Source organism: Canis lupus, chromosome 4, assembly GCF_011100685.1.
Source record: "Canis lupus familiaris isolate Mischka breed German Shepherd chromosome 4, alternate assembly UU_Cfam_GSD_1.0, whole genome shotgun sequence".
NCBI classification, from domain to species: Eukaryota; Metazoa; Chordata; class Mammalia; order Carnivora; family Canidae; genus Canis; species Canis lupus.
Genome location: NC_049225.1, coordinates 51376053 through 51382052, shown reverse-complemented (window position 1 = coordinate 51382052; position 6000 = coordinate 51376053). Strand labels below are relative to the sequence as shown.

Sequence of the window (6000 nt, the reverse complement as noted above, 5' to 3'; positions counted from 1 at the left end):
GTTTGTTTTTATTTGTAGTCTAGGCATCCAACTAATTTCTCCCTTCCCTTCAGTAAATAAACACTTCTCCATGCCCATATGGAAACAGTTCCAGAGCCACTCACAGAAAACCACAGCTGAGCACCTGTGTACTGTGCTTTGTATGTATGCACAAGTACGTAACACTCCACATGTATACACACCTATGCTCAGGGAAAGCACACATCCTCCTACACACATAGCTACAGGGGCACTGATATGTGTATATATACACTTTCTCACACATGCATGCAATTCCTATTATTCCTATTCACAGACATAAAGAAACCTGGGCAATGCGCATTTTTGTACAGAGGCACGGAGCCACACATACTGGTCACACTGATATTAACATGAATTTGCCCCATTCCTTCCCATGTATGAATAGCCACGGTGAACATACCCACAGCTGAAGGGGTCTGCTTGGCTGTGAGGGTGGCTTGGGTGTGCACAGCAGCTCCATGGTCATGGAGACTGAACTAAACACAGCACTAAGGAAGGCTGGGATGAGTCTGTTTCCACCTCACATGGGAAAGAAAACCTTTCCACCACCCACCCAGCACTTTTGTCCCTACTGACACAAAACCTACTTGGCTCTCCAAGGAGCTCTCTTTATTTTACTTCCTAGGCAAACAACTGAGTTAGGTATCGCACAAAAATGAGTTCTCACTATTTCTGCCACTGGGCATTGTAGAGAGAGAGGAAAGTATGTGTAAAGGCAAGGTGGTGCAAAATAACATAGTGTGTGTGTGTGTGTGTGGGGGGGGGGGTCCAAGTGATAATGAGTTTGTGGCAGAGAGTGAGGGCATAACAGAAAATGAGGCTGGGGAGTTGGGTGAGGATCTCATCAGGCTTCTGGGTTTACCTTTAAACTCCCATGGCCCACCCACTCACCCTGACCCCTGGTGCCCTGTGACTTTGCACTCAGACCTTCGTCTTCCATCCATTGCTCTTTTTGTGCCATTGATATGCACAATGATTAACAAGATGTTGTGGAAGATAAGATAGCTCAGTGGTTGAGCGCCTGCACGCCTGCCTAAGGCTCAGGGTGTGGTGTGATCCCGGAGTCCCGGGGATTGAGTCCTGCATCGGGCTCCCTGCATGGAGCCTGCTTCTCCCTCTGCCTGTGTCTCTGCCTCTCTCTGTGTCTCTCATGAATAAATAAATAAAATCTTTTTTAAAAAAAGTATATTTCCTTTCTGGCTTGTGTATGAGGTGATTTGGGTTATATTCTCTCAATTTCCCTTCTTTGGTATCTTCTCATAACCTAGAGCAGTTACCAAGAATATTCTAGAGTTAGCTTTTATTCTTTGACAATGTAAATTCATCTTTTCAGAAATTTCATGTTCCTAAGTTTAATAAGAAGCCATTTGCTGGGGTGCCTGGGTGGCTCAGTTAGTTAAACATCTGCCTTCAGCTCAGATCATGATCCCGGAGTCCTGGGATCGAGTCCCGCACAGGGCTCTCTGCTCAGCGGGCAGTCTGCTTCTCCCTCTGCCCTCACCCTGCTGTGCTCTCTCTCTCTCAAAAAGAAAGGAAGCAATTTCCAGGGGTATCTGGCTGGCCCAGTCAGTGGAGTGTGTGACTCTTGTTCTTGGGGTTGTGAATGCAGGCCCCACGTTGAGGGAAGAGATGATTTAAAAATAAAAGCTTAAAAAAAAACCAAGCAATTTCCCAAATAGTTCATATACATATAGTATATACAAGTCCATAGAGTAGAATCCTGTTATGAATAAAATGTTCGTACGTGTGTTGATACGTGCATACCATAAGGTCTGAAAGGATATATATATACCAACTGTTAACCAATAGTTGTATCTGAGTGATAGGGTTACAGATGATCCTTATGTTCTTTAGACTTTTCTGCATGGTTCTGAATTTTATGCAAATAGCATGGGTTACTTTTGTCTCCAGAAGAAAATGATTTCAAACTTCAAAAAAGTGTAATCTACATTTTAGCTAAAAGTATACAGCTGATTGTGAGAAACGGCGAGAAAATTAGAGGGAGAAGCGGGAAGAAAAATGAATCAGCTTGTGCGTGAATCTTCTGGGTGTCTTCAGGGGGCCGCCCAGCTCTTATCAAGGGAGCCTTGCAGCCCATCATCTGAACCCAGGTAAAAGGGTCACAGACACAGCTCCAACCTCAAGGGACGTCTGATGGAGGGGGGAATAGGTGTCACGTGTGCATGAGAAGCGTGCCAGGTGCTAAATGAGAGGTAAACTGGAGAGAGAACTCACCCAGGGGTCTGGAGATTCCGATTCTGTTGCCACTCTGGCACCTGGTGGCCTTGGGCAAGTGGCTTCACCTCTGTGAACTTCAATCTTCTTATCTGTCAGAGGAGTTTAATGACAATAACCGGGATGCTGTGATGTTCAGATAAGATAGCTTATCTGTAATCACTTTATGAACTCTGAGGTGCGTCATAGGTCACCTTCCCAACGTGCAACAGCGCCTCCGAAGCAAAGGAATCCGTCCCTGTGGTGCCCATTCAGATCCAGGCAGTAGGCAAGTGCACCGTTGAGGGGCGGGGCCAGCTTTGGAGGGGCCCTAAAAATCCCACCATGCAGGCTGCAGCCCGCACAGCTCTGACATTACAGAATATAAAGTCAGGGAGGACACTCTTGCCTCAGCTCAAAGACCTGCACAGCCGGTTCTCTGCAGAGCTGTACACCCCAAAGGAGAAAAAAAAAAAAAAATTAGGAGTAGCCATTTCCTGGCCTTCTCTGAATGTCCAATCCTTTCCATAATTTAACTGCCTGCTCTGGATAATTACTTTTCTCTTGCTTATGAGCTTAGAGCAATAGTGGTTCCCAATAACTGGAGACTTAATAAGGCTAAATTATAATGAGTGTCCTGCGGAATTACATACTGCATTAACACCAAATGAGTTCATTAGAAATTCATTAGGAGTGATTCCTGTGACTGCCACAGGAATTAATCACAATTAGCCAGAGGCAGGAGAGTGGGGGATGAATAATTGCACAGGGAACTGGATGAAGACCTTTTGGCACCTGACTTTGGCCCGAAGCAGTATCTTCTGAGGGTCATGGGCTGCTTTGGTTGTGAGTGTGGAGGTGAGGTTGCCTGGATGTTGTTGGATCTACCTCCTACACTTCCTCCTCCTTCCTGGCTAGAGCCCCAAGTCAGGATTAGACCAGTGGAGGTGGGGTGAGCAATCTTCTTTTCCAGTCTTAGGTAGCTAAGAAATCGGAGAGAGGACCTGTAGGTCTTGTAAGAACATACATTCCCCTTTCCTGTAAGAGCAGGTGCCATCCCCTTTCTGAGTACCTTAGCGCATGGTGTTATCCCATCCTCCCAGGAGGTGGGTTGACTTGTTAGCCCCATTCTGCCGATGTGGAAACCCAAGCACAGAAATTTAGTCACCTGCCCAAATGATACAGCCAGTAGTTAGCCAAGCTGGGAATTTTGAGTCTTTCAATTAGCAATAATCACTCCTAAGATAAACCTCATTGGCTATGATGCTACCACTGCACAGAGCTTGTGAATTTGAGTCTTAAGTGGAGTGTTGTAAGGATGGAGGTTGGTCGAAGGTGATTCACTGGTCTTTCCTTCTTGCTCCCTGGCGCTATGTGGCATCTTGAGGTGTCTGGTGGTTTAGCTTTTCTATCCTTTCTACGAGCTGCCCATGCCCTCCCAAGAAATTCCCTTTTTGTTTATCACTAAGAATCAGTGTCTGTTACATCCGGAAAAGCCCCGACTGAGGCAACCAACAAGTACTGGTAACCGTTCGTACTACAAGGCCACCCTGGGTCAGCCGCTGTATGGGGCACAGAGAAGCGCACAGGGTAGACTTCCTGCCCTCCTCTGCTTCAATCTCTGGTAGAAAAGTAACAGTAACAATTCAATCCTGTGTCCTCCTATGCAGATTCTAAGCAGAAGAGAACCAAACCTGGATGGACTAGACTGGAAGGAGAAAAAGGCTTCTTGGAGGGCATGGCATGTGAGCTGGGCAGGATCCTGGGAGAGAGGTCACTGTTGTGGAGACTTTCTGGGTGTCTGCTCATCCCGCAGTACCTTCTTCAAAACTGTCCCTGTCCACCTGAGCAGTGGACACATTGGTGGGTATCTGCACTCTTGCCTATGTTTAGAGAACTCCCCACAGCACGGGTTCTGGTGGAAGGTGGGGTCCACTTCCCAGTATGAAGCAGCAAAGGCCAGATGGGCCTCATGTTCTCATCATCCAGTGGCAATGAGGTGCCTGCTTATGACTTCAGCTCAACCAATCAGACATTCCCACTGGGACATTTCCTCTGCAGCTGGTGATACAAAGAAGCAGGGACAAGAGAATCCATTCTGGTATCTGTTGGGAGTGGGAAGGAGTTAGGGGGACATACCCACTGCCCAGGGGAATGTTGGCTACAATGCCAGTGAGCCGTCTCACCATTGATAGGGATGCAAACTGCCCAGTCCAGCTTTTGGGGGTACTGGCAACAACATCCCAACAAAACCACTTCTTTTTTTGAAATATTTTATTTATTCATTCATTAGAGACACACAGAGAGAGAGATAGAGGCAGAGACACAGGCAGAGGGAGAAGCAGGCTCCATGCAGGGAGCCCAACGTGGGACTCGATCCCAGGACTCCAGGATCAGACCCTGGGCTGAAGGCAGGCACTCAGCCTCTGAGCCACCCAGGCGTCCCCCAACAAAACCACTTCTGTGATGCAACTGAGGCCATAGTTCTAGCTGATTACCCTCTCCTGTCCTGGCTTGTTTTCCAACTCTGAAAATTCTGTGATCTAATTTCTATCCTTCCAATAAATTTCTTTTCTGCTCACATCTGTTTCCATTGCTTGCAATAAAGACCCCTGCCTCCCTGCCCACAGATGATGGGGTGGGGTGGGGTGGGAGAGGCAGACACCTGACTCACGATAGACCAATCAGATTCTCTCTCCCCACTCAGCAGCGTCTGTTGGTTGCTCTGAAAGCCCCCGGGTGTGTGTGCACGTGGACAGCAGAGAAAGGACAGCAGGAAGCAAGAATCAAGTAGACACAGAGAGAGAAGCTGCACATGACAGCAGAGAAGCTGATTCCTGATGCTCTCCAGTTCCTGGTCCTAGGTCCTCATGACACCCAACTCCATTTCCACCCCTTGGGTTCCCTAAGTTGGCCCTGCATCCTTACATTAGATTGAACCATGTGGAATTGTTGTTTTAAGAAGTCTAGAAGATCAAATATTAACAAGTATGTATAGTTTATTTTAACCTAAAGAGGCCAAGCCTCTCTCAAGTGGGTTTCTTTACTTGTAATCTGAAGGGCTGTGCCTACAACAGTCAGACATTCCATCAGCTCAAAAAGAGAGTGGAACAGAGACATGGAGCAGAAACAGAAAACAAGGGTTTTCCTTGTCTGGCAAATACTGTCTCCAGGGAGGAGGCTGCCCTGCAGACCAAAGGCTACAGGACTTCCCATCACATCTCTGTGAGGTCTGTCTCTGAGGTCACTCTTCCTGTACGGTTGTATGACCTATGAACACTTTTTTTTTTAGATTTAAAAAAATTTTAATTTATTTATTTAAATATTTTATTTATTTATTCATGAGAGATGCAGAGAGAGAGAGGCAGAGACACACGCAGAGAGAGAAACAGGCTCCCTGCAGGGATTCCGGGATCACACCCTGGGCTGAAGGCAGATGTTCAACTGCTGAGCCACCCAGGCATCCCTAGATTTTTTTTTTAAATTTTAATATTTATTTATTTATTTATTTATTTATTTATTTATTTATTTATTTATGATAGTCACAGAGAGAGAGGCAGAGGGAGAAGCAGGTGCTTCATGCACCAGGAGCCCGATGTGGGATTCGATCCCGGGTCTCCAGGATCACGCCCTGGGCCAAAGGCAGGCGCCAAACCGCTGCGCCACCCAGGGATCCCCCCTAGATTTTTTTTTAAAGTAATCTCTATCTACATCTTGGGGCTTGGTCTTATAATCTCAAGATCAAGAGTCGTGTGATCTATGGAC

The 6000-nt window shown here is 46.7% G+C and overlaps 1 non-coding gene across 1 annotated transcript; it reads right to left on the bottom strand.

Moving 5' to 3' along the window:
• Positions 1 to 3372: 3372 nt before the first annotated feature.
• Positions 3373 to 3519, bottom strand: LOC119871729. The gene has a single exon (XR_005358711.1). It is a non-coding gene; the product is annotated as a U4 spliceosomal RNA (small nuclear RNA).
• Between the last annotated feature and the right edge of the window lie 2481 nt (positions 3520 to 6000).